The sequence below is a fragment of the Puma concolor genome, chromosome B1 (genome assembly GCF_028749965.1).
Source record: "Puma concolor isolate L17-30 chromosome B1, mPumCon1.1.hap2, whole genome shotgun sequence".
Classification (NCBI taxonomy): domain Eukaryota; kingdom Metazoa; phylum Chordata; class Mammalia; order Carnivora; family Felidae; genus Puma; species Puma concolor.
In genome coordinates, this window is record NC_141670.1 from 202,849,412 (window position 1) to 202,876,675 (window position 27,264).

Below are 27,264 nucleotides of genomic sequence, written 5' to 3' on the forward strand. Positions count from 1 at the left end.
GTCCTAGAGACCCGTGAGACCCCCTTCCCTCCCTCTTACACCTGACAGGCCCCAAGTCCTTCCGGGGCTAGCTGCTGCTTAGTCTCTCTGTCCCCACTGTCTTGCTCTGGCCTGGACCGGCCCGGGCCTCTGTCTCCTTCCTCACCTCCGCCCCCACCTCCCCATCCTCCACCAAGTCCTATTTCGTCAGGGCCAGTAGGACTCTGGTGGCGGCTAAGGCAACGGTCCCCCAACCTACGGCAGGTTACGAAACAAATGCAGACAGCATAAAGGAATGGAAATACAAGCCACAGGATGGGAGCAATGTACCCAATGAAGGGCCTACATTGAGGGCCTACATCGAGGGCCTACATGTAAGGCCTAAAGAGACCTTACAATTCAACAATAAAAAGACAAACGAGTTCATGTTCAAATAGGCAAAGAACCCATCCAGATGGCTAACAGACACAGGAAAAGACGCTCAACATCGCCCATCATCAGGAAAATGGGAATCAAAACCACACTAAGGTACGACCTTACGCCCGCCAAAACGGCTAAAATCAAAAACACAAGAAACAACAGGTGCTGGTGAGGATGTGGAGAAAAAGGGACCCTGGTGGGAATGCAGACTGTCAGCCACTGTGGCAAACAGTGTGGCGGTTCCTCAAAAACTTGAAAATAGAGGGGCGCCTGGGTGGCTCCGTGGGTTAAGCGGCCGACTTCGGCTCAGGTCAAGATCTCACCGTTCGTGGGTTCGAGCCCCGCGTCGGGCTCTGTGCTGACAGCTGGGAGCCTGGAGCCTGCTTCGGACTCTGTGTCTCCCTCTCTCTCTGCCCCTCCCTCACTCATGCTCTTCTCTCTGTCTCTCAAAAATAAATGTTAAAAAAAAATTTTTTTTTTAATTAAAAATAGAAGTACCATGCGATCCAGAAATTCCACTCGTGGGTACTCCCCCAAAGAAAACAAAAACACTAATTCATAAACCTATGACATCTGGGCGTCCTTCCTGGCTACTGGCTATCAATAACCACCAATGATCAGGTTCCCCAGCCATCAGGTCATCACAGTAACATCAGAGGTGCTCTAACTGCTGTGCATCGGAACACCTGGAGAGCTGAGGAGGCTCACGGAGACCAGCCCCTGCAGACCCCTGGGGATGCTCCTGCCACCGATGTCCGCCAGCTGCCGCACGTGACAACCTACCCTACCCGGACATACACAAGAACTGATCTTGATTGACTCCTGGGTGTCGGGCACTGAGCAATGTTATTTCTCAAGGAACTCCTTGGCGCAGATCATTTATTTCTCCCATTTTACAGAGAAGAAAGAGCTCCAGAGAGAGGAACCGAGTCGCCGAAGGTCACACGGCCCAGCAGGGGAGCAGCAGAAGCAGAGTCCATGTAGACCTCTGACTGCAAGGCGCCTCCCCCACCCCGGGCAGGAAGGGGAGGCTTGGAACCAGAGGCCGTTCCCCAGGGCCCGGGTCTGGCAGCCCAGGGGACCCAAGAGGGGCCAGCACTCCGTCCAAGAAGCTGCTCTCAACCCCGCCGCCCCCCGGCAACACCCGGAGAACCTCTTCTTCGTGCCATTGCCTGGCGCCACCTGGCCACCGATCAGATCTTTCTGGCGGTGGGCCTGACGCATACTGTCACCTCTCCGGGCACCTAGGCAGCCAGCATAAAAAGAAAAACTCCGACGCGGGGGGGCCTCGACCGGGGGTGTACACGAGAACGATCCAGAATGCCTGGGCTCCACTCAGTCCCCCCGACTCAGGACTTCAGTGTGGGGTCCGGGTCTCCGCGGTTTTGAAGTTGATTCCGACGTGCCGTCAAAGCAGAAATCTCTGGTTTAGGGCCCTGTGTGGTCTCCGTGCCAGGAGTCCCCGCCTCACCACCGAGCTCACTGGGGCTACCAGATTTCAGGTCCGCCCCAGGCCTACTAAATCCCACACTCTGGGGTGGGTGCCCGCAGTCCGTGTCAGCCGGCCCGCCGTGTGACGCTAAGCCATCCGGGGCGTGAGGACCTGTCGCCGAGAGCCTGGCCGCCCGAAGCGCCAGCCCGGTCTGCATCAGCGGGCTCCTGTGAAGATACGTCTCGGGCCCCACCCAAACCCGCTGAACCAGAGCCTGCATGTTTAAACGAGGTCCCCAGGGGATTGGGGCCCATTAAAGAGTGAGAACACCCTACCAGTGCCCTGAATTTCCCTGAGCGGACCCCTGCCCGGCACTGCTGATCCAATGGGTTGGGGGCCCCCAAATGTGCATTTCCACACTTGGGTATTCCTGGTTTCATATTAAAAAAAAAACTAGTCTATCAGGCTTCGAATCTTCCTCTACCAGGCACTGACGGGGTGGCCCTTTGACTCGGGGGTCTCACCTGGAAAATGGGCCGTGACAGTTACGAGTCATTGGTTGCTGTGAGGGCTCGAGCGATTCTAAGAATGCCCACTATGTGCCTGGAATTTCCAGTTTTCGTGCAGTCACCGCTCCCGCCACCGCCCCTGCCACCCACACATTCACTGCCACCATCACCGCCACCGCCGTTATCGCCAGATATTCACAGTGCGGTCCCAGCAGCAAAGAATGCCAGTTTAGGTGGAACGGCAGACAAGAAACCACGAGAGAGGGAGGACGGAGGGCCTGCCATCACATAAGCCATCTCAATTTGCTTCAGCATTTGTTCGGAACCTAATGCCCAGGGCATACGTGCAAACTGGAGACAGGGGTGGGACGACAGAAGTGGAACCTTTGCAGGTCCTGGATACCGGTGTTTCAACCTCCAAAATCACCTAGGCCAGCTGCTCCCTGAGGGCAGGACCGTGCATTCTCACGTCCAAACTCCACCTCCCCCCACAGGGCTTGGCACACAACCCGGGGAAGGCGGCGAGCCCCGACGTTCCGAGTCACTTCCCGCTCCGCTCATGCCTCCGTTCAGCGGGGAGAGAGCTGAATTCGAAACCGGTGAGGGGGATATCTTTGCAAAGCTATGTAGACAGGTCATAGGCAAGCGGTAATGACATTTACGTTACCAGTCAACCACTAACAGAAGAGTAGAATTCCTCACTCCTCCACGATTTCCCCAAACGACACTGACTACTCTCCTGGAACACAACCCGCACGGCACCACGTGGGGATTCCCGGCCCCACTCGCTCCCTGCAATGTAAGTCCTTGGAGACGGTGGCCCGATGCCCTAAGGTCTGCAAGCCCACCATCAGGCCAGCCGGCCCCTCCGGCCTGAAGTGGGGGGCGAGCTTGGGAGAGCTTCTCAGAGCGAGGGATGCTTTGGTCTATACTGCCACTGGGTTCTCCACCCTCACTCCACTCTCAGCCTCCTCAAGCTGGCAGTGACCCGGTCCCTGGCATCGATCAGATGCGTTGCAGACATTAACAAAGCCCAGCTGTGGAAAACAGCGCCCCTAATGAGGAAGGAGGCAGGATCGTGGAGAGAGAGAGAAGAGAGCGAGAGAGACCCAGGCCAGGCCCACATCTAAAGCCTGGGCTGCTCCAGCCCTGGCCTCGCTTCTTCCTGTCGCCCCCAAGAGCCACCCCCCCCCACCCCCAGCAAACCAGGCCCTACTAAGCCCTGGGAAGAAGGAGAGGACCCAGCCCCGGCCCAGCCCTTCGGTAGCTCATAGCCACCCCATCGGCCCAACCCACAGAGGGCATTTGTGCCAGGAAAGAATCAGCCAGGGCATGGGTAGCCCCAGGGAGGCAGTGTCCACATTCCCTAAAGTGACCTTCTGTCCCCAGACACGCAGGGCCCTGGCACTCTCTTCCCCCGGGGGCTAGGGGGAACGTTTTGAATGAGAAAGCTTCTCTCACCTGCAAGGCTCTGCTCAGGCGGCTTCCTCGCTCAGGATGCCTCCCCTGCCCGTTTGCTGGCTCCACAAACACTGACTGTGCGTCTCCCGGGCTCCCAGCTCAAGTGCAGACAGCGAAAGGGAAACAGCGGCTGCCCTCGGGTTACCCAAGACCTGGCAGGGGAGGCAGCTCAGATTCGGATGACTGCAAAGGATGAGGTCAGCACGGAGAGCCTGGGGGGCTTCCTGGAGGAGATGACCCCCAAGCTGCATCTTCAAGGAGAAGTAGGGAGCCGGCTGGCCAGCCAGGTTAACAAAGGATAAAAATGACAAGACGTCAAGTTCCACTGGATGCCTGTGGGTGTTTGTATGTGTTCCCAAGGGCACAGGACAAAGTTCAAGAGGCTCTAACCACCCCACGGGCGATGGGAAAAACAGGGACCTATTAATTTCTTTATCCTCTTCTCTGTTTGGATCATCACAACAACAAATGCGACCTCGGTCATTTCAGAAGGCGATCAAAATTTAAAAGAAAATTTTGAGGGGAGAAATGAAAACCTGAAGGGAAGTTGGTCCCCAACGAAAGATTCTAGAAATGTAGTGACTTCTCTATAGAGGAAGGAGTACATTTTGTCAAAAGCGTCTGCCGCTCTTTCAAAGCCGGACCCCAACGGGCTGCCTAGAATTTAACTGTGGGGCAGGCAGCTCCCTCGGTCTCAAATCGACAGAGACCAGGACAGGGCGGGGAGCAGAGGGCCGACGGGCGGACCCCGAGATACTCGAGACACCCCCCAACCCAGCAGCCCTTTTAAAAATGTTTTCTTTTTCAAAGTTGCAAAACTACAGACAAGTTCCAAGAAGAGCACAATGAACCCCTTTATACCTTCATCAGGACTCACTGTTGGTTCACGTTTTTCCACATCTGCGCTATCTACAGATCAAGACACGTGTTTCTCATACGTTTATCTTTAAGACCAATTTGAAAGCCAACTGCAGGCATCACAGCATCTCGCCCTAAAATGCTGTGGTTTTCACCCCTTTAGACCAAGGACGTTACGAAATCACAACACGGCGAACAAGCCCAGGAAATGTTATCACTCATACATCTCATATTCAAACGTCACCGGTTGTCACAAGAATGGCTCTGTAGCAAAATGATGACTTTCTTGACCCAAGTCTCAGAGCGCTTATGGAGAGAAGCTGTCCGCAAAACGCAGCCATGTCCTTGTCAGATGTACTCGGGACCAGAGACAAACTTCCCCGAGTTAACCAAGTAGAAAAGGAAAACATGACAATAATCAAGATTAATAAGCATCATCGGGTAAAGAACCTCTGACAATAGGGCAGAGCAGCCAGAAGGGGTTCTGGGCACAGAGGGAGAGGATTACGAATCTTCAGCTGACGCCGCACCCTGGTCGTTGGCTCCTGGTCTGAGAAAACACAAGCCACACGCCCTCACGCCTGACTGTGGAGTCCCCTCTGTCCTTGGGAGCTGGCAGAGGAGACCAGTCAGGCCACAGTGCAGAAAAGCAGGGACCCGGGGCTCAGAGCTCTCAACCTGCTGAGTCACTCTGGAGAAGTCACACAGCTGCATGGGCCTCAGTGTCCCATCAACAGGCCCGCAGCGCCTCCCCGAGGGCCCCAGGGGCAAGTGCAGTGTGAGCCCAGCCTACCCCCAGGCTCTTTTGAAAGGGCCAGCCACTGGTGGCCCAAACCCTCATCTCCATTCCGACCCCTTTGACTCCCAACTAGACCATGACACCCATCTCCCTGCAGAGGGCTGGTTTCTCTTGCCTCCCTCTACAGTGTGTCCCCACTGGCCACCTCCTCACCCTCTGCCCCACCCCATGCAGCACCCCCCCCCCCACCCACCTTCACCTCATCCACGGTCACCCTGAACCATGCAGAGTCCTGATTCAGGGTCCCTGGATCCTGGCCATTACTACTTCTCGAAGAGTTAGAGAACAGCGAAATATATTCACACCGTGGGCTCCCTACTGTCCTCAGAGTGAAAACCACACTTCTGGGCCTGGATGAGGCCCCTCCTCGTCTGCTCCCTGCCTCCCCTCTCCCTTTACTGCAGATCGGCTCAAGCCCTCCTCGCCCGCCAAACCAACCTCAGAGAACAGCAACCCCGGCGGGTGGGTGAATCCTCTAGGGGACGGCTGAGGCCACGGAGGTTCAGAGAGGTTGAGGAACTTGCCCAAGGTCACTCAGCTCAGGAGTGAGAGAACCAGGGCACAACTAAGCGAGCTCCCTTCATTCTACGTAGAAAGCAAAATGTTTCATTGACACTCATCTTTCTCCATCCACGCCACCTCCGGACGAGGCCGGAAAGAACACCGACAGTGGTTCGGAGGGTGGTGGGAATCTTTTCGCGAGACCTTCACTTTGAAACAGTTTTATGTCAAGGGTGGGAAAACGGTAAGGACTAGAAATCAGCAGATATAAGGGATAAAGAGTCCCACGCGCATCTCACTGTCACTGCAGCGGGGAATCGCTACGCACGGGTGATGATGCTGGTGACCTGATTTCAGCTGAGGACTCACCCAGAGTGACTGGCGCGAGGCAGGTTCAGGCAGACGGACGCTGCCCGAGACCATACCCGGCCCGCCCCTGCCGCGTGCCTGTCGACCCTTGGCTCTCTCTGAACCTAGAAAGACTCTGGATTCAGGGCTCAGACTTTTGCTTTCCGATTAAAGTAACAGAGGGGCGCCTGGGTGGCGCAGTCGGTTAAGCGTCCGACTTCAGCCAGGTCACGATCTCGCGGTCCGTGAGTTCGAGCCCCGCGTCAGGCTCTGGGCTGATGGCTCAGCTCAGAGCCTGGAGCCTGTTTCCGATTCTGTGTCTCCCTCTCTCTCTGCCCCTTCCCCGTTCATGCTCTGTCTCTCTCTGTCCCAAAAATAAATAAAAACGTTGAAAAAAAAATTAAAAAAAAAAAAATAAAGTAACAGATACTTAAAGGGTACGCGTATATTTACTTAATGATCATTTTGAATCCCATCGAGACCCCTATCTTCTCTGAACCTGTTTCCTCATCCATGCGAGAGATGGTGATACTGACATGCACAGAACGACCACCGACGTGCCTCACAGTGGATGAGGTACCCTCCGTCCTCCACAGACAACAAACGGCCTCATTACCATTTATTACCACCGAGAAGCTACTAAGCACCAGATACTTTCCCAGGCACTAAAGATACAGAGATGAGGGGCGCCTGGGAGGCTCAGTCAGTTGAGCATCCGACTTCAGCTCAGGTCACAATCTCATGGTTTGTGAGTTCGAGCCCCGCGTCGGGCTCTGTGCTGACCGCTCAGAGCCTGGAGCCTGCTTCGTAGTCTGTGTCTCCCTCTCTCGCTGCCCCTCCCCCATTCGCGCTCTGTCTCGCTCTGCCTTTCAAAAATGAATAAATGTGAAAAACATAAAGATAGAGAGATGAACAAGGCAGTTCTGCCCTGGCGTGAATGAACGCCTGGTGGGAGGGAGGGAGGACTATAAATCCCTAAAGAGCTTGAACGTGACCCTGAGCCCAGCAGGGAGCCACGGAGAGGTATATGCCAGGGAGGAAAACGTTGGACACCTGTGCATTTCAGATCAGTTGCTCAGGGTCCACATGGAGGGCTGCCTGGAGCCCCCCCCCCCCCCGCCCGCCCCCGGAGGCAGAGACAGTGCTGAAGCTGTGTCCTCATCTCGTGACGGGAGAAGAGGACAGAGGTAAGCAATGGATAAAGACATTTTGGGAGGCAGAACCAGACAGGACCTACAGCCCAAGTGCAGGGGACAGGGAAGAATTCCTAAAGCTGGAGTGCAGTGGTGTTGTACATGGGGACCTATTTTTGTACCTCTCCAAACACTGGCCCGGCTCCTTATCACTCTTGTTGCCGGACTGGCTTTCGGCAGAAAATGAGAAGCACGACTGTTCTACGTCACCCTGACCCACTCGGGATGGGGAGCGGGGCCGAGGAAATTAAGGGCTGGGAGACAACACCTCCCAGTTTACAAATGGGGAAACTGAGGCTCTCGGAGGTGGACTGATGGGGCCCAGGTTTCCATGGAACATGCAGGAAAAGCAGGGGGTGGAACGCAGCTCCGTCCGGCTCCGGGGCCTGCTTCATGGCACCGCCTACAGGGTGAAACCTTCTAGCCGCATCCGCAGCCTGGGTGGCCAGAAAGAGATAAGAGTCTTTCCAGCCGTTGTGGTCATGAATAGTGATCGCCGCCAGGACACCCACTGACAACCCTGAAACCACAAAGGGAGCGTGGGGAGAGAGGGGGCGTTGGCAGTCAGACGACAGGCTTCCTAAAGGGAAAAAATATTTAGCAAATATTGACGTGGAGAAGTGAGCTCCAGACTCGGAAGGGACACTTCAAAAGGCCATCTGGTCCCATCTCCCCATTGTACAGATGGGACAGGGGGCCGAGGGTGGGGGTGTCTAATCCCCACGGAACCCCGACTCTTCACTGCCCGTCCCGCAATCTGCCTATATCCTGGTGTCACAGGGGGCTTGGTGAAGCTTTATGAGCCACAGCACCACCTGCTCCAGGAAGCCCTCCATGATCACCACGATGCCTCCCCAGAAAGCCTGGACTTGACTGATGGCTCCATCCCTTACTGCCTGTAGGACGTGCATCCAGTCCTGGCACCTGAGCCGGAGGCGCTCCCGCCTCCTGAGGCTGTGGCATGGATTAAGTGAGTTCGGACAACCACTGCAGGCTCCGACGCGAAGCAACCCCTTCCGCAGCCCGACCCGGGGAACAACGACGGCTGCCTCCCCTGGAACATCAGGGCCACCACCCACGTCGGGGCCACCATCCTGGCCACGCGTGGGAAGCACCTAGCTCCCTCGTGCCTCCGAGCCCCCGGCGCTGCCGGCCGGCCCTCTCCTCCCCACCCCTGCCAGGCCTCCTCACGCCAGGGCTAACCTGGCCTCCGGGGGACCAAGGCTCACCCTCACTCCTCAGCCCCAACCCCACCCCCACTTCCGCTTTGCCTCACTTCCGGCTACCGCCTGGATAAGCCGAGCTGACTCCTCCCCTTCCGCTTCCTGTCCGCACCAACAGTCCCGCCCCCAGCCCTGAAGATGCCCAGCATCCAAGGCCAGCGCAGGGAGAAGCCGGGAAGCCTTCGGCCCGGGCTGTGATGTTTAAAAAGAAGGCCCAGGAGCACCTGGGTGGCTCAGTCGGTTGAGCATCTGACTCAACTTCGGCTCAGGTCACGATCTCACAGTTTGAGATCATGTTTAGAACCCTGTATTAGGCTGTGTGCTGACAGCATGAAGCCTCCCTGGGATTCTCTCTCTCTCTCTGTCTCTCTCTCTCTGCCCGTCCCCCACTCACTTGTGCTCTCTCTCAAAATCAATAAATAAACTTAAAAAAAAAAAATAAAGTCAAAGAAAAGGCCGGGTTACCAAGTTGGCACAGCGCGACCCCAGTAAAATCTAAAACACGCACAAACGAGCGGGAAGAAAAAAAGGATGGTGCTTACCGAATGTGGTTTTTTTTTCTTTTTTTTCTAGGTTGTTATTTACACATTTTGAGAGAGAGGCAGAGACAGCGCTAGTGGGGGCGCGGCAGAGACAGAGGAATCTCAAGCAGGCTCCACGCTGTCGGCGCTGAACCCCATGTGGGGCTAGAACTCACCAAACGGTGAGAGTGTGACCTGAGCTGAAACCAAGAGTCAGAGGCATAACCCACTGAGCCACCCAGGCGCCCCCGGTTTTTTTTTTTAAGCAATGAAATCTTGCGGGGGGGGGGGGGGGTCCACGTGACGCTGCTGCTTTTGGAAGGACCCGCTGCCCAAACCTCAGCCTCCCAGGCGGCCCTCACTGAGCCCACCCACAAGGCCCCCTGTGCGTGGGTGAGGGCAAGGTGGCCTCCTGAGGCCCCACGGCTCACCTCCTGTGACTGCTGGAAGGCTCTGCCATCTCCCGCCCTCCTGCACAGTGCTGGAGAGGCCCACAGAGGCACATAAGGGACCTGCCTGGGGGGCACTCGGTACACCCAACGGCTGAGAGGCGGACTGAACACACCCGGACAGGAAGCCCAGCCCACGGAGGACCCTCCCCCAAGCCCCCACCACCTGCTCCTAGGCATGCCAGAAACCCCGCAGGTGCCATCAATAGGACAAAGCCACAAGCCCACAGGAAACCAGGCCTCTCTCGCCCTCAGACACAGGCATCTCCTCTGCAAACAGTGACCCTGCCTGTTCTGCCAGGTGGAGAGCAAAGGAAAGGAAGTGGCCCAGGGGGCAGCCCCAGGTCAGGGGGCCTGGGTCTCTCAGAACATCACTGCTGCCCCCAGCCCCAAGCAGCAACTAAGACAAGATCGGCCCTTTCTAAGAGCCCACTCCCTGGCTGGGTAACGTGCTGGGCGTGCCCATCTCAACCCAGCCTCAAAACCTGTGAAACACGTAACAGGGTCATCCCCGTTTGGCAGATGAGGAAACTGAGGCTCAAAGAGGTGAACTCACTTGCCCCGTCTTCGCAGCGTGTGAGTGGCAGAGTCAGGACTCGAACCCACGTCCATCTGCCTCTGAGGCCACTTCCCAGCTGCCCAAGGAAGTGTGTCGGTTTGCTTTCTATCCCCAGGAGTTAGTACCATGCCAGGCACAGTCTCAGAAGGCACCCAAGCACATTTTTAGGGAGGAACAGCCAGGCTCACTGTGCCATCACCCTCCCAGAGCAAAGCATATTGACAGCAAATTAAATACCGCTGAATTAGCCTCAACGCTTCCATAAAGCTACAGTTTCAAAATATTCCAGTCCATGAAAAGCTTCCAGTAGCAACAGAAAGCCACCGACTTCACTTTCCCACCAGACACACCCACAAACACAAACATATGCCTGATAAAATTGCTACTCCCATTCAAAACCCACGTCGCAAAACTCCCATCAAAGAGCGGGTTTCAGAGTTTTTATCAGCATTTACAAGAACATGAGGAAACTTCCTGTAGAACATTCTGCGCGTGTGGACCTTTCTGTTTTCTTTAACTTTTCACTGTAGAACCTTACAAATGCTGAACGGGAGAGAAAAATCTGAGGTGGGGACAAGCAATGGGAACTGATACCCGGGCTTTAAGAAAAGTAAAGCATCGTGGCAATACCCACATCCTCTCCCGGCAGACAGAACTCAACACAATTCAACAAATATGCACCAAGTGATAACTACAGTCCCCGCTCACGCGGCCGTCACGGCGTGCCAGAAACTTTCCCAAACTTTCCAAATTATCTACTACTCCGCAGCCCTAAGACATGGTGCTCTCAGTGTCCCCATTTTAGCATTCCAGCGGGAAGGGGTGAGGTTACTCGGCCAAGGTGACTCAGCCAACAAACAGGGGTGGGAAGATGAGCAGGTGGTCTGGCTCCAGTGTCTATGCTCTTACCCGCTCTGCTACGTGGGTCCCAGCCTGAGGCTAGAGCCACGAGGGTGACCCAGACATCACCTCGTCCAAAGGAAGGCCAGAGGAACCACACTGATGGAGCAGAGGGCTAAGCCTGGCTGTTCTGCACACCTGGGGGGAGAAGGCTGCGGCCCCCTGGCATCAGGTGCTTTACACACATACTCCCAGCACTCACAAGGTCCCGGAGAGACACATGTCATCCTCCTCATTTCGCGGAGACAGAAGTTCAACCTCAAGCAAGTAACGGATTTGCTCAAGTCCCTACCTTTGCTCTTTCAACTGCGGCTTGCTGGCCTTTGGCAAACCCCCTGCTCCATTTCGGAATCACCTCTTTACTGGGGTGCAAAGTGCCCTCAACAAGTCCCAGAAAAGGCCCCAGCTGTCAGGTCGTCTCTGTCCCACCTCTGCTGAAATGAGTCACAGGGCTGACAGGCAATCACACTGCCAGGAACAAGCAGAGGCGACCAGTGACTTTCGAGCCGATTTCGTTTGTGGTTTCCACATCCTTTCTACAGCAGCCACCCAACGTGGCGTGCTGTGCCTGGGGCGCTCTTCGACAGACACCTACCAAGTGCCTGCTGTGTGCCCAAAGCTGCAGGGAGGGGACGCAGAGCCTGTGTCCTGGCTTCTCTCAAGAAGGTGACTCTAGAAATGAAGGGGACGGTGGGGTGTGGGGGGGTGGAGGGGGGATGAAACAGAGAGAGACCAGGGTCTCAAAGAGGGACACTAATTACAGGGTGGGGGGGGGGGGGCTTGGATTAAGGTGTACTTACTGTCGGGCTACTCCCTGCTAGGTGACTGCCAGCTGAGTCGGGGAGGAAGGTGGTCAAGGATGACTTCATCAGGTGTCACATTTGCCGGCCCCGGGCCAGGCACCGAAGCCGCAAACACAGACCCGACCTGGGTCCTGAGCTGCAGCCAGTGAGCAAGGGAGACTATGAAAGATGACAGCCTCACAGTATGCTCCGGGCTGTCACAGAAAGACGTGCAGGGGCCCGGGGGTCAGGAAGGCGCCCAAGGACGTGAGACTGAGGCCACCTCCAGAGGCAGCAGAAGGGCAGTGCTAGGAAGAAGGCACAGATGTAGAGAGTCAGGAGGAAGGAAGGGGGCCTGGCAAGCTCAGGGAAGGCACAGGGCCCCTAAGGTAGGGGTCAGTGTTACAGACTGCTTGTGTCCCACCAAATTCGTATGTTGCAGCCCTAATCCCCAGTGTGTTGGCATTTGGAGATGAGGCCTTTGGGGACTTTAAGGGATGGGGACCTCAAGATGGGATGAGTGCCCTTGTAAGAAGAGACACAAGCCAGCTTGCTTTGTCCCTCTCCTGCCCCCTCACGAGCACATAGTAAGAAGGCAGGAAGAGAGCTCACATCAAAATTGACCGGCAGCCTGGGGCACCTGGGGGGCTTAGTCGGTTGAGCGTCCAACTTCGGCTCAGGTCATGATCTCGCAGTTCGTGGGTTCGAGCCCTGCATTGGGCTCTGTGCTGACAGCTTGGAGCCTAGAGCCTGCTTCGCATCCTGTGTCTCCCTCTCCCTCTGCCTCTCCCCTGCTCATTCTATCTCTCTCTCTCTCTCAAAAATAAATAAACATTAAAAAAAAAAACCGCCTGGGTGGCGCAGTCGGTTAAGCGTCCGACTTCAGCCAGGTCACGATCTCGCGGTCCGTGAGTTCAAGCCCCACGTCGGGCTCTGGGCTGATGGCTCAGAGCCTGGAGCCTGTTTCCGATTCTGTGTCTCCCTCTCTCTCTTCCCCTCCCCCGTTCATGCTCTGTCTCTCTCTGTCCCAAAAATAAATAAACGTTGAAAAAAAAAATTAAAAAAAAAAAAAAAACTGACTCGCAGCCTGACCTTGGGCTTCCTAGCTTCCAGAACCAGGAGTAATTCCATTCCCATCGTATTGGCCCCCCATCCTATAGTATTTTTGTTATGACAGCCTGAGCTAAGACAGCCGGTAAAAGCAGGAGCATCAGGAGAGGTCACGGATGTGATGACAAGAAGCGTGCACTTCATCCTGGGCCACAGGGAGCCCGCTAAGTAGAGGAGTGACACAGCCAGGTGTCACTTCAGGGAGATATCCTCCTTGGCGTGGTTGTTGTCCTTCCCAAACACCCGATAACTCGAGGCCTTTATGCAGAAGCAGTGGGCCGGCAGGACCTACAGCCTCCCAGGAGGGCACTGGACCCCCTGGGTCTGCTCCCAGGGACGAGGTGAAGCGAGGGCTGGCCCTAACGCACTCTTCTTCCTGCTCGGCTGGGCTCCGCCTTCCCAGGTCCCAGCCTGGGCCACGTGGGACACTCGGAGCCTAAGACCCAACAAAGAACCAAACATGAGTCGCACGGGCCAGCTGACAACACCCAGGCACAGGCACCTGTGAAGCGACGGTGGCCAGTGTCTAAAACGGAGCAGGACCATCAGCACGTCAGGGGGTTGGGAGGTGACGGCGGGGGCCTGGATCGCACACCCCGTGCCACGGAGCCCTGGTGCCCCGCGAAGACGCTCGGGGGTCAGGGATCAGGGGTCTGGAGCCACGCGTGTTTGATTCTGTCTTTTCAGGTGTGATCATTTTCAGCCACACAGACAGCGCACAAACTCAAATGACCTGCACGGCCTCTCCTATCACCCCCGGTCAAGCGCGAGGCAACTTCCTGACAAAACCCCAACCCATGGCCAACGTGCCATATGAGGCTTCTCGAAACGCAGAATGTTTTCCCAACCACAACAAAAGCCTGGCAACGCCGAGGATGCCACAGCTGTTAAGACCACAACTGTCACCCCAAGTTTTTCATTCTGAAAGCTATCTTCTTCACCGGATCAACCTCCCTGTTCTCACGGACTGACCTTAGAACCAGTAAGAGTTGTTAAGTGCAAGGTCATAAAATGCATGCGGTAAGAAGCCGTCATGGCCCTGCTTTGTATATTTGACCACATTACAGCGTAGCTGTTTGTAAAAACTTAAGTGTTTTTATGCATTTTGAGAGAGAGTGCACACATGTGTGCGAACGTGGAGGAGGGCCAGGGGGAGGGGGAGTTAGAGAGAGAGAATCCCACGCAGGCTCCGTGCTGTCAGCACACGGCCCAACACGGGGCTCAATCTCACTACCCTGAGATCACGATCTGAGCCGAAATCAAGAGTCCGATGTGCAACCCACTGAGCCACCCAGGTGCCCCTACAACTTCTTTTTTCTTTGAAAACATTTCATTTTACAAATGGGAAAACAGATCTAGAGGGAGGTAAGGCTGCTGTATTGTTCTGTGATTAACTATGATTATCGTGCTTGCTCAGTGTGCTTTGAGACAGCAGGACCCAAGTGCCCAGCATGCGGCTGACGCTCCACACTACCCTCGGGAAAGGACCACCGCAAGACGTCACAGGCAGTAGGTGGGCAGAATGCAAGCCCGGGCCCTGTGACTCCCGGCCCAGGGCTGGTTTTCACACTCTGCCCTTTCCCTCTTTCCTGGAAATCACACATCCATCACAAAGAGGGACAAGGTACAGTAGAGCAAGGTCAGGACATCCACCTTCTCCCACCAGAAACCCCTGGAAACCAAGCACCCTTCGCTCTGAGCGCCAGTTGGAGCATGTGCTTACTGGGCAGAGAAGAACCGCCCTTAAGGAACTGCCCTTGGGAAACAAGGGTCCCTGTGCTCAGCTGTAGATTCGGCAGGACAGGAAGACTGACCCCCCCCCCCCCCTTAGTGACGACCCAAGAGACAGACTGTGTAACTACAGGATAAGTGGGGACAAGCCCTTCCTGCCCTGGTTCTCAGGCTGGAGGGAGTGTCAGAATTTCCCAGTGTTTGTTAAAAGCCAGGCTGCCAGACCCCAACCCAGTGTTTCTGACCCGGTAGCTCAAGGTGGGGCCTGTGAATGTGCATTTTTTAATGATTATTTATTTTTGAGAGAGAGAGACAGGGCATGAGCAGGGGGAGGGGCAGAGAGAGAGGGAGACACAGAATCCGAAGCAGGCTCCAGGCTCTGAGCTGTCAGCACAGAGCCCGACGCGGGGCTCGACCTCACGAACCGCGATATCATGACCTGAGCTGAAGTCGGATGCTTAACCAACTGAGGCGTCCAGGTGCCCCAAGGATGTGCATTTCTAAAATGCCCCCAGGTAATGCTGATGCTGCTGGTCCAGGACCCCACTTAGAGAACCACCGCTCTGGTCAGTTCCTTATGTACCCTCCTCACTGTGGCTCGCTAAGGCAGATGTTCATGGAAGGCAGGAAGAGCAGGATGCAAACTTGGGAGATGGGATGGGGGTGAGGAAGGCAGTGGAATGGGGCTTCCAGAAAGTGGGGCAGCATGAGCAAACACGGGGAAGCTGGACACAGCGGTTGGAGAAGTCAGTGGCTTGGTCTGGCCAGGAAGTAAAGGTGTTGAGAGTGATGAAGGATGAGATCGGAAGGACAAGTGGAGGTCTGGGATGTCGGGCTGACAAGAGGGGAGCAGAGCATCAGCTACAGGCCAGGCACTGTTTGCTGGTATTGCCTCCTAACGTCATTGCCTTGTGGTCAGAAAGCATAGGTTGCATTATTTCTTCTATCCTTTTAAATGCATTGAGGCTGTTTTATGGCTGAGCCTATTGTCTGTCCTAGAGAACGATCCATGTACACTTGAGAATACACATTCTGATGGTGTTGGTAGGCCTAGTCGGTTTGCGGGGTTGCTCAAGTTTTTGATTTCCTTGCCGATCTCCTATCCAGTTGTTCTATCCATTACTGAAAGTGGAGTATTTAAGTATCCAACTATGTCTTGTGGGATTATCTATTTCTCCTGTCATTTCGGTCAGGTTTTGCTTCATGGATTTTGACGCTCTGTTAGGTGCATATATGTTTGTGATTGTTTATATCTTCTTGATGGATTGACCCATTTACCATTACAAAATGTCCCTCTGTATCTCTATTTTTAAGTCTATCTTATATAATATCAGTACAGCCACTCCAGCTGTCTTATGGTTTTGCTCTTCACATGACAGATCTTTCTTCAACCTTGTACTTTCAATCTATTTTATCTTTGAATCCAAAGATGTGTGTCTCCTGTAGACAGTGTATCGTTAGATCATTTTTTATATGTTCTGACAGTCTTTGCCTTTTGATTGGATTGTTTAACCCATTCACGTTTAATATTACTATTTGTATAGTTGAGTTCATGTCTGCCATTTTACTTATTGTGTTCTGTAGATCTCATGTCTTTTTGGTTCCTCTGCTCCTCCTTTACTGCATTCTCTTGTATTAAGTGAATCAGACACTGGGTTTGGCATAAAAGGTAGAGCAAGAACTTCAAAGGGCTAATTATTTTTAATTCAGATAACAAAATGACCTCTCTGACAATTTTCAGTTTCTTAAATGGCTCATTTTCAAAAAAAACATGATTTCTTCTCTCTGGTTCCAGCAGACAGGAGCACATCAATTATTTGTCCAATAGTCACAGGACACCATCTAAAGAAATGTCTACTATCAACTTCCTGAATCAGAAGAGTTGAAGCTACAAATTGACCTGCCCACAAGGAGAAGGGATGGGGCCATTCGCAATATTTTGGGAGTCATCTTCCTGACACATAGCAACTACAAGTGTGGTAATGGCTCAGTGCTTCAAACCAAAGTGGGAAGGGATGGTTGAATTCACAAGTCCACAACATGGGTATTTTCAAATGCCATGGCATTGTTCTTGCAGATGCCTGGCATGGATGCTAACGAGGGTCTAGTGAGCAGAAGTCCCTCTGTACCTGTCACAGTGAACACCCCATCTGAAGTGATCAGCCCACATCCTGCCCTAAGTAACTTACACCCCAACCTCCTGGTCATTTGACCTCTTAGTTTACCTACTAAGCAATCTGTTCACCAACAAACATGAAGAGAGACTGTAACCCAGGAGCTTGTGAACTGTGAGATCCCAAATCCCCAATCTATGTTGTCAACACCTGAGGTTTGGGGCACTTGGCACCCCTCCTCCCATCTTCTTGCTGGAGCACCCCCCAGTTCCAATATCCTACCCAGCCATAAAACTTGTTTGTGTGTTTGGTCTGAAGTGTCTTGCATTTGTTTTCAGTTACCCTTGTAGAAGTCTCAGGGGATCTAAAATGCCCAGGCTGTCATAAATGGGGCTCATCCTGGGTGACTGTCACATTCCAGGGAGAGACAAATGTCACTAAAAAGCCCATTTGCCAGAAGGCTTAAACAGATTTGGCACAATTTGTAGGCATCCAGGTCCTGGTTCAAAATCAAGTATCTGGTTGACAAAAAGAACACCTAGCCCCAAGCCATGAAGCACCCCGGGCTTGCTGCAGAAACCCAATCACTGCCCGACTTAATGAGCTTCCTCACCCAGCCGCCCTGACCCAGGAAGCAGTTCTGCCAACTTCCTAAAAGAAGCCATGCCTCCTTGAATGCATCCTGAGGCAGGCTTTGGGATAAAGGGTGAGACCGGGACAACTTAACAAGAAATACAGCTTTCAGTAAACATGAGAGGATGCTTTGGACTCTGGAGAACAGCTTTCTAACATATTTGTTGTCCTAAACCAAAAGCAGGCTGCACTGTAAGACAGCGAAAGCCCTGTGTGCAAGGGAAGGAGACTTTCTGGAGGAGCGAGAGAGGCTCCCCAGTGTCATCTCTGGGCTAACAGAACCACTGGGATATCTCAGCCCCGAGTTCTGCAGGATCTAAGGTTCACAGGGTAGTCACTAGGGGTGACTGCTGCAGAGAGTGGAGTGAGGCTAGTTAAGGGCCGAGTGGACCCAACACAAGCAAGAGAGAGGAGAGCCTACCACCTCCCTGCTGAGGCTCCTCCCAGCACTGACATTACTGGGATCTGTGAGACTAAGGGCCAAAAACCTATTGACTGCCTACTGTGTGCCCCACCCAGGTTCTGGGAATCCCACTGTGAATCAGATGGCATGTCAAGCCTCCCAGAACTTTCTGGAGACTTCTGTCTAATGGAAGAGTCAGATAAGTCACTGACAGCTGCAATACTATGTCCAGGGCAGTAACAGAAGGATGCTTAGGGCAGCAGGAGCCCTAGGGACACGACTGACCTGGCCTGGGGAAGGGGAGAGGGTACGTACATCAGGGAAGGTTTTCTGGAGGAAATAAGGTTGATGATGGATCCCAAGCACAAGTGGAAGATGTTCCCCGGGTGGATGAGGGCAGGAAAAGCTAATGGGCAAAACGATCAGAGGGAACAGCCTGTGCAAAAGCCTGGTTCAGTCAGGAACCGTGGGCAGATGGTGTAGCTGGCCACACGCCCTACTGAAAGCGTGGGAGGAGAGGGAGGCAGGAGCGGGCCACGCCATGCTGGGAAAATTGGGATGAGCAGAAGCCCCTTTGGTGCATCCTTTCTGCTTCCAGGCCGTTCCTGTCTTAATCCAACCGCGGTGACTTCATTCACTCAATCTGAACTTGGAGAGTAAGCAAACAGGTCTCTCCCGGGGGCCCGGGGAGAATGGAGGAAGAAACATCCAGGCGGGCCCACCAGGCCATGAAGCAAGCGGAGGTCACAGGCGGGCCATGGGGGGCCATTCCAGGCAGAGGGAGCTGGCAAACAAGGATCTGGAAGAGAGAGCAGTGCTTAGGGGGTAGGTGCAGTCCGCTGGGGTAAATACCGGCAGTTGAGTTGGGGGCAGTCCACGCGAGCTTTGAACGCCTAGGTAAGGCCTCTGCACACTTTTCATATATAATCAGCAACTGTAGGAGTAGCCAGAGCAGGCCCACCACTGCCATTTCTACCTGTGCAACCTCAGGTAATTCACTCATTCCACAGCACTGAGGTGGTGCCGGCCCAGAGGGAGCTGGAAAGGAAGACTCTGGCGCCTTCCATCACCTACCCTGGGTCTCCACTCTCAACCCCCCAGCCCAGAAGGCAGTACAATGCCAGGCACCTGCAGGCCGGCGGTGCCTGTGGACAACTAGGAGGACAACGTTAGGAGACCTCTGCAGAACTGAAACAAAGCTCTTCTGGGCATCTGTCCATGTGGAGCACACACACCTCGTGACGGGTACGGGGGGGGGGGGGTGGTGGTGGCCCACCCGTAGGACACCAGAGCTTCCAGGGGTGATGTGACTCGTCTCCCTAGTGGTTCCTGGCTGGACTGGGGACAAAATCCATTCTCCCTCCCAGGTCTGGCAGAAAATCCATGGAGATGGGGTATGGAGCAGAAGCATATGTACAGCAGGAGGGCGGCCTTGCCACACCCCGAGAAGTAGCTGCCCTCAACCAATCACAACTGGCTGATCGGCTTCTCTCATCCAATCAGAGCTGGCCGATCAGCTGCTCTCGTCCAATCAGAGCTGGCTGATCAGCTGCTCTCGTCCAATCAGAGCCGGCCGGTCAGGTGCTTGTCCAATCAGAGCCGGCCGTGAGTAAGCTGCTGGGATGAGCGTCTTGCATTCAGGAGCCATGGAAAATAAAGGTGAGGTTGCAAAATCTTCAGAGAACAGCAGCAAAATCCCGATGTGGTGATTACATGCATTGGGATTAAAAAGGCCAGGGCCATCAAGTGGAGGTTCGTCTTAGCACAGTGGCCCAATGCTCTTGAGCCGTCCCAGAGTAGTCACCTCGGCCGCCAGTTAGGAAGAACCTGCTATGGACCAGGCTGGGCGGAGAGCCATCCCTGGATGGAGGTCCTCCCAACCAGAGACCCGGCTCTCGTAGCAGTATGAAGTCCACGGCGCCTTCTTCCTTGGATTCTTCGGGGGACAATCGGTCTCAGCGACTGGGTCCGTGTTCTATTTCGATTGCGTGGGTCTCTGCGTCCCCAGAGTGAAGGCTGGTGTGGGCAGGGCCCTTGCCACACCTCCTCTTACTGGGGCTCTCGCTCCTTCCCAGGAGACACAGGAAGCCCTCAAATGTGCACCGTCACTGCTTGTCATCATCAGACCCGACTCCTTGTTTACGAGGAGGAAACTGAAGCACAACAAAATTTAATTAACTTGCCTAGGGACATGTACTTCGGAGAAGGCAGAGGCAGGGTACCCTGAGCCTGGCCCCTGCCCTCAAGGAGATTAGGGTCTACAGCAGCATTGCCCCCAAAGAAATACCATGCGAGCCCCACCTGCAGTTTTTAATTTTCTAGTTGCCACTTTAAAACAAACAAACAAACAAACAAACAAACAAATGGGACTAATTTTGATAATACATTTCATTGGGCCCAACAGATCCAGAATAGTATCATTTCAATGCATGACGACTGTTAAAGTTTTTTACTGAGATCATTTACACCCTCCGCCGATACAACGTCTTAGAAACCTGTTTTCACTCGCCAGCAGGTCGGTCCAGAGGAGCCACGCTTCAGGGCTCAACAGCTCCGAGTGGCGAGTGGCGGGGAGCCTGGCTCCAGGAGTCCCCTGCCCACCTCTGGGCGAGCACGCGTACAGGTCACCCAGCATAGGGAGACTCCTGCGCAAACACCGTGACCACGTCTCCAACTTCCGCCAACAGCAGCACGGGTTGCCAAGTACCTACTACAGCCCAGCACAGCTCTGGGAAGGCTGCACAGGTTATTTCTGACCTTCACACCAACCCCAAGAGGTAGGGACACCGGATGGTCTCCGTGTTGACTAAGAAAGGAAGTGATGCTCAGAAGAAACGTGTTCTAGGACACAGAGCCTGATGCCTGGAATCAGGAAGTTAAGTTACGTCGGACTCTAAGCAACAGGCAATTATTTACTGAGCACCTACTGTGCGCCAATACCCTGTGTTGAAAGATGAGCATAAACATGTCAGGCAAGGTTCTTGTCCTGTGGTGCTTCCCCGCCCCCCAGCTCATTGAGGGGGGGCGGGGGGGGGGATGATCATAAATGAGGGGATGATCATAAATGAGGAAAAAAACACTTCAGATGGTGATGACTTCAGAAGAAAACAGAGTGCAGGGGAGGGGAAATAGCAGAGGGGAGGCGGGCATCTACCCGGGATGGACAGGGAAGACGTCTCCGAGGAGGGGAAAATTTAACCCAAGAGGTGGAGGCTCAGAAAACCGTTCTGGCGAGGGCAGGGAAGAGCATGCCAGACGGCAAGCAGCACACAAAAACCTCTGGGCAGGAAGAGGCCAGCATGTTCCAGGAACCAACAGAAAGGTGCCCGGGCTCCCAGCGCCGCGTCAGCAGCCTCTCTGGGGCGACTCGGGCGGCCCCCGTGCCACCCCTCCCACCGCAGGGCACTCCCACACCCCGGCTTGGAAAATGGGAAGCCAGCAAGCCATTCTCGGGTCAAGAACAAGTCCAGGCCGGCCGCTCCCAGCACACGCTAGCGTGGAGTGTCTGTCCAGGAGCATCCGCCGAGCGGGTCGGTGACGACACTGGCAGTAAGAGGCGACAACACAACCTGGGCAGCAAAGGCCCCCGGAAGAGCATCTTAACACTCGAAGCCTTGCTTCAAACGCCGGGCGCACCGGGCACCAAGCGGAAACCACCCACACACCCATCCACAGACGAATGGAGAATAAAATGTGGTCTGTCCGCACGATGAAATACTACTCACCCATAAAAAGTGCTGAAGCACAGACGACCCCCATTACGACCTGCATGAACCTTGAGGACATTCACATAAGATCCCATTCACTCGAAATGTCCAGGATGGGCAAATCCCTAGAGACGCAAGGTAGACCGGTGGTTGCCAGGGGCTGAGGGAGGGGGCGGCGGGGAGGAACCGCTTAGCGGGCACAAGGCTTTCACCGCAGGCCACGAAAATGTCTTGGAACCAGATACAGGTGGTGGTTATACAACTTCACGAACGCATCACATGCCACTGGATGGAACACTTTAAAATGGCTAATCCTACGCTGTGTGAAGGCCGCCCCACTTTTTCAAAAGGGGGAGACATGACAAAGGAAAGCCAGGTTGCGTCCCTGTGTCTCAGCGAGCTAATATGCCAGACCCCTCCTAGCCCCCACTACCTTGTGATCCTCACAGGCTGCCTGTCCTCCCAAGGAAGCAGGAAACCCCCTCGTGATATGTCCCACTCCACAAACCCCCACCCCAGCTCTGACAAAGGGACCAGGGGCCAGTCCAGGACTCCCAAATCAAAATGCAGCCGAGGCAGAGCCACTGGGGCCCCTGACCTGGCACACACAAGGGCATTACTGCCACATGGGCAGTCAGGACAGTCGCACACAGAACCCTCTTTCATTCTCTAAGGTGGCCCTCCAGCCAAGTCTGGGCCACGGGGTAGAAGGGACAGCGGGAGGCCTCATCCACACGGCATCTGGGTCCTCTGAGGTCCAGGAGGAGGGGCTTCAAGGCATGTGATGGGACCCGAGGATGCTTCCAGGACCTGGAAGCTTCCAGGACCACGGGCCACAGAGAGGACAGACCTAGCGCCCCATCATTGCCACTGTCCACCCCACGAGGCTGGGCCTTCACCTCGACTCTTTATTCCCTCACGCCATCTCCAGGGACAGGGACTGGGGGCGTCCCCGCTTTACAAACGAGGACACCGAGTTGTAGGGGGTACAGAGGAGTTCGTGTGCCTCATCCTCCATCAGCTGGTAAATGGCAGAGCCAGCGCTCAAACGCAAACCCACCGTCCAAAGCCTCCCGTGCGAAGTCAGGACGCCGCTGACGTTTGCCTTTTTTCCTCCAAAACTCCCACAAGGCAGCACGGAGTCATGGTTAAGAACGTGGACTGCCACTCTGGGAGGACGGGAAAGTTCTGGACTTGGGTGGTGATGGTGGCACAACGGTGTGAACACACTCCACGCCACTGACCGGTTATGAAACATGTTAACCGTTAATGTGTTAACCGTTACTAAAAATATTACATATATATTTAACACAAAGATCCTTTAAAAATGATCAGGTCCCAGGTTGCTCCCGAAACCAATACTACACGGCATGTTAACTAACTTGAATTGAAATTAATTAAAAAAAAAAAAAAAAAAAAAAAAGGAGGGGGCACCTGGGTGACTCAGTTGGTTAACCATCTGACTTCCGCTCAGGTCATGATCTCACAGTCTGTGGGTTCGAGCCCCGCGTCGGGCTCTGTGCCGACAGCTCAGAGCCTGGAGCCTGCTTCTGATTCTGTGTCTCCCTCTCTCTCTGCCCCTCCCCCACTGCACTCTGTGTGTGTGTCTCTCTAAGATTTAATGCTTTAATAAGCATTAAAAATTAAAAAAAGGGGCGCCTGGGTGGCGCAGTCGGTTAAGCGTCCAGCTTCAGCCAGGTCACGATCTCGCGGTCCTGGAGTTCGAGCCCCGCGTCAGGCCCTGGGCTGATGGCTCAGAGCCTGGAGCCTGTTTCCGATTCTGTGTCTCCCTCTCTCTCTGCCCCTCCCCCGTTCATGCTGTGTCTCTCTCTGTCCCAAAAATAAAAATAAACGTTGAAAAAAAAAATTAAAAAAAAAAAAATTAAAAAAAAAAGAGGGATGCCTAGGTGGCTCAGTTGGTTAACCGTCCAACTCTTGATTTTGGCTCAGGTCATGATCTCACAGTTCTGCGAGTTCAAGCCCCACATCGGGCTCTGTGACGACAGCCTGAAGCCAACTTGGAATTCTCTCTCTTTGCCTCTCTCTCTGCCCCTCCTCTGCTGACGTGCTGTCTCTGCCCCTCTCAAAAGAAAGAAACTTAAAAAAAGATTTTAATTGTCAATAAATATTTAAAAATCGATAGTATACAGACGATATTCTCTAAACGTGGTAAAATTCAAATTAGAAGCTAATAAAAAATACAAATTCCCTCCCCCCCAAAAAAGTAATAATGTGGGCTGCTCGGGAGCAGATCCTTGCTCCCCCACGTACCAGCTCTGTGACCCTGGGCAGGCTACAGGCTGTACCCATCCGTAAAATGAGAGGCGCGAGGTACCTCCCTCTGGGCTTGTGTCCAGAACTGAATGAACTCAAATCAGGGACAGCACAGACCAGGGTAGTGGCACACTCCAGCCGCAAAGGGCCAGGCAGTAACTGTCTCTGGCTTTATGGGTAACTGCCCCATCTAGGTAACCCTGTCAGCACAGCAGGAAAGCAGCCACAGACAGCAGGTGCACAAGTGGGCGTGGCTGGGTACCAATAAAGCTTTATTTACAGAAGCGGGCGGCGGGCTGATGGGCCACAGCTTGCCGTCCCCCCCCCCCCCCCCCCGGGCGTTTACCCTGGCACTTGGTAGGTGCTTAACAAATGTTAACTGTTACAATTAAGAAAAATGGCATTTATTTCATTTCTACAGATGAATGAGAAGTAAAATATTTCCTGTGGCAGTTCCAAAAATAAATACAAAGGCAAGAGCAGAGCCTCGGTCCCCCCCCCCAGTGGAGGCGGGGGGGGGGGGGGGGGCGGGGAGCTCCCTCACTCTGAGCCCCAGGCCCTGCCCCCACTCCGCTGCTTTCAAGTCTTTCTGAACCAGCCCTGGCCACTCTCCGCAAGCTCTTCCCCCTCCCCCCCTCCTACAGGAAGGGCTCCTCACCTCTGCCCCAGAGCCGGAGGCCCTCAGGCCCCCCTCTTTGTTCCTGCCCCTCCCCGCTGGCCCATGATCCCTGGGCTGTCCACCCGGCCTTAGAAAGGCAAGAGCAAGGGAAACATTTTCTGACCGTGTTCAGGGCTAGAATGACAATGACCAGCAAGGTCCCACTGCTGGCCCGCCCTGGGTTCCCTTCCTGAGCCTCAGATCCCCGCAACCCTAATGGCTGCTACTGGCTTCAAGGTAACCTGTTTCGACTAAAGGCACTGAGAAGCCTCCTCTCACTGATTCCTCACACGGGCCTTCTGGGAAGGTCGACTTTCCATTACAGGGATCAGCGTGTTCCAGGAAGCAATCCCGGAGTTCTGGAGCACGGGACCCCTCCCCTCCGCCCCGTGAGTTCCGCCTCCGCCCCCACCTCCGGACTCAGCCCCTGCCTGTCAGGTGCTCACATAATCCTTACCCTAGGGAGGTTCTGTGCAGCTTCGGGGAGAGAACTCACAGCAGGAGTGGGAGCTTAAGCAACCATAGCTACATTCCTCACGTGAGCATCGCAGAGAAAGGAGCTGGGCAGAGAGCGGTTAAGTGACTTGCCCAAGGTGGCACAGCCAGTAGGGTCTGAGCGGGTCCTCAGTGCAGCCCCCATGACCCCGCCCTGTGCCTTCACGGCTTAACCACTGAGCAGGAAAGAAGCTCGGATGACGGAGGGTGGCCAGGGGGGTGGCCTTCTCTACACTCGCGGTGAGCTCAGGACTCCTGCCCGCAGCCCTCAGCACCTTCTCACACAGGTGTGCACAACTCCCAGCAGCCAACACGCACGCACCCCCTCCGCCTGTCTTTCCCACGCATTGACTATTTATGTAGCTCGTTGGCCTGGTGTTGTTAGCTAGGGAAGGACGCGGAGGGCCTCTAACTGGGGTGGCCGCTTTGGGACAAAACCAAAGATTCATTTTTTAACCATACACTCCCTCATCATCACGGCCGCTTCAGTGGTTCCCGTGCCCGGAGACCGCACTCTGATCCCCACATCAACCCAGCCAGACAGACCGCCGCCCCCATTTGGACAGGCAGCGGGAGACCCAGAAAGGTTAATCCTGTTGCCCGGGATCACACGACCATAAGGAACAGGACAAAGGTGAACCCCACTTCAGAAGCCCTGTGGGGGCTCAGACACCCTCAGGAGATCAAACAAGGAGAACTGGAACACAGTGCAGTCATCCCCAATCTTTCTGAGGGAGGCACCCCGTTTTAGCTTCAAACCCCGGGGGGGGGGGGGGGGGAGGCACCTACTGGTCTGCAGCTGAGTGAGGGGCGGGGCCGCCGTGGCACCCGGGCAGTCTGGCTCCAGAGCCCGCGGAGAGGAAGGGCGGCACTGGCTGCTGGCTTATGCCTTCCTCAGAAAATTGTTCCTTCTCCTGCTCCCCTCCTGGCCCCAATCCACCCTGTACCCTAAGAGGGTGGGGCCTCCCTCCTGCCTCCTCACCCGGAAACCTTCTGGTCAGGCCGAGGACAGACCATCAAGCTCCGTCCCTCTTACGGCGCTGGCAGTATCCATGACAGTGTGACTGCCCCCCTGGAAGGCGGAGCCCCCCTCAAAGCAGGGCTGCCCCTCAGACCTCACTGTGTCCCCAGTCTCCGGTGGGCAAGGTCTGCTTAAGGAAAAGCTACACAAATATTAAACCACACACGGATATATGTTCCAAAAGAGCACAGATGAGAGGACCCGCAATCTGTTTGCCAAAGTCAGGAAACATCCCAAAGAAGGACCCAGAGACTTGGCCCTTAACATATGAATAGGAGTTCTCCAGGCAGACAAGGGAGGGGAACATCTCCCCCAAAAACAACAGTAACAAAACCACAGCACAGGGGGAGAAGCCGAAGGGTCAAGACCTGTCCGGGGAACGCAGAGGTGGCACACTTAGCTGAGACAGCGTGGCAGGGAGAGAGAGAGGCGGGCCAAGGAAGCGAAGATGTGAGGAACAGGTGAGGTCACAGGGGCAGCGGGAGCCAGGACGGTTTGTCAAGGAGGACAATGGCAATGATCGCGTTTGTTGGGCCCACACCCTGACCCACTGAGGGGCCTCTCACCGTGAAAAGTCTGAAAATGAGAATCACCCCCATGCTCTGCAGAGATGCATTACAACCCACGTGCAAGAACTCAACAACAAACACTTGGCAATCACCCACCTTCTGGAAGACTTTTCTCAGCAGCAGCAATCCGGGAAGTTGCCCTGCTGGACAAGCATCTGAGAAGGGTCCCGACCACCCATGCCATCCCCAAACCTGCCCCTCCTCCTTGTCCATCTGGGCTCATGGAAGTGCCACCCACCTGCCCAAGGTCCTGGAGGAGAAGCCAGCTCCCCCACAGACTCACCCTACACCAGCAGGTCACACAGAGTTCGTGGGGAGAGCCCCCCTCAGGTGCAGGGAGCCCCGGAGCCCCATGTGAGGGGCTGAGGCTGCCCCTGCCCTTCCAAGATCTCCTAATCTGGTCTGGCAGGCTGAAGCCATCAGACAGGACGGGAGTGTGTCCCACTCTGCCATCCAAGGACCCTCAGGCGGGGGCAAGGGGTTCTCCCTGACCTTGGTAGAGAAGGAGCCGACCAGTTGAAGGAATGGCGTTCCTAGAGAGGGAACAGCACAAGCAAAGGCCAAGGACAGTGTGCCTGTGAGTGCGCGTGGAAGGCGTGGGGGTGGCAGAGCACC

The 27,264-nt window shown here is 54.7% G+C and overlaps 1 protein-coding gene across 3 annotated transcripts in view; it reads right to left on the minus strand.

The window, feature by feature from the left end:
- Positions 1-27,264, minus strand: part of JAKMIP1 (janus kinase and microtubule interacting protein 1) — a 136,704-nt gene that overhangs the window by 108,297 nt on the left and 1,143 nt on the right. The window lies entirely within an intron of this gene.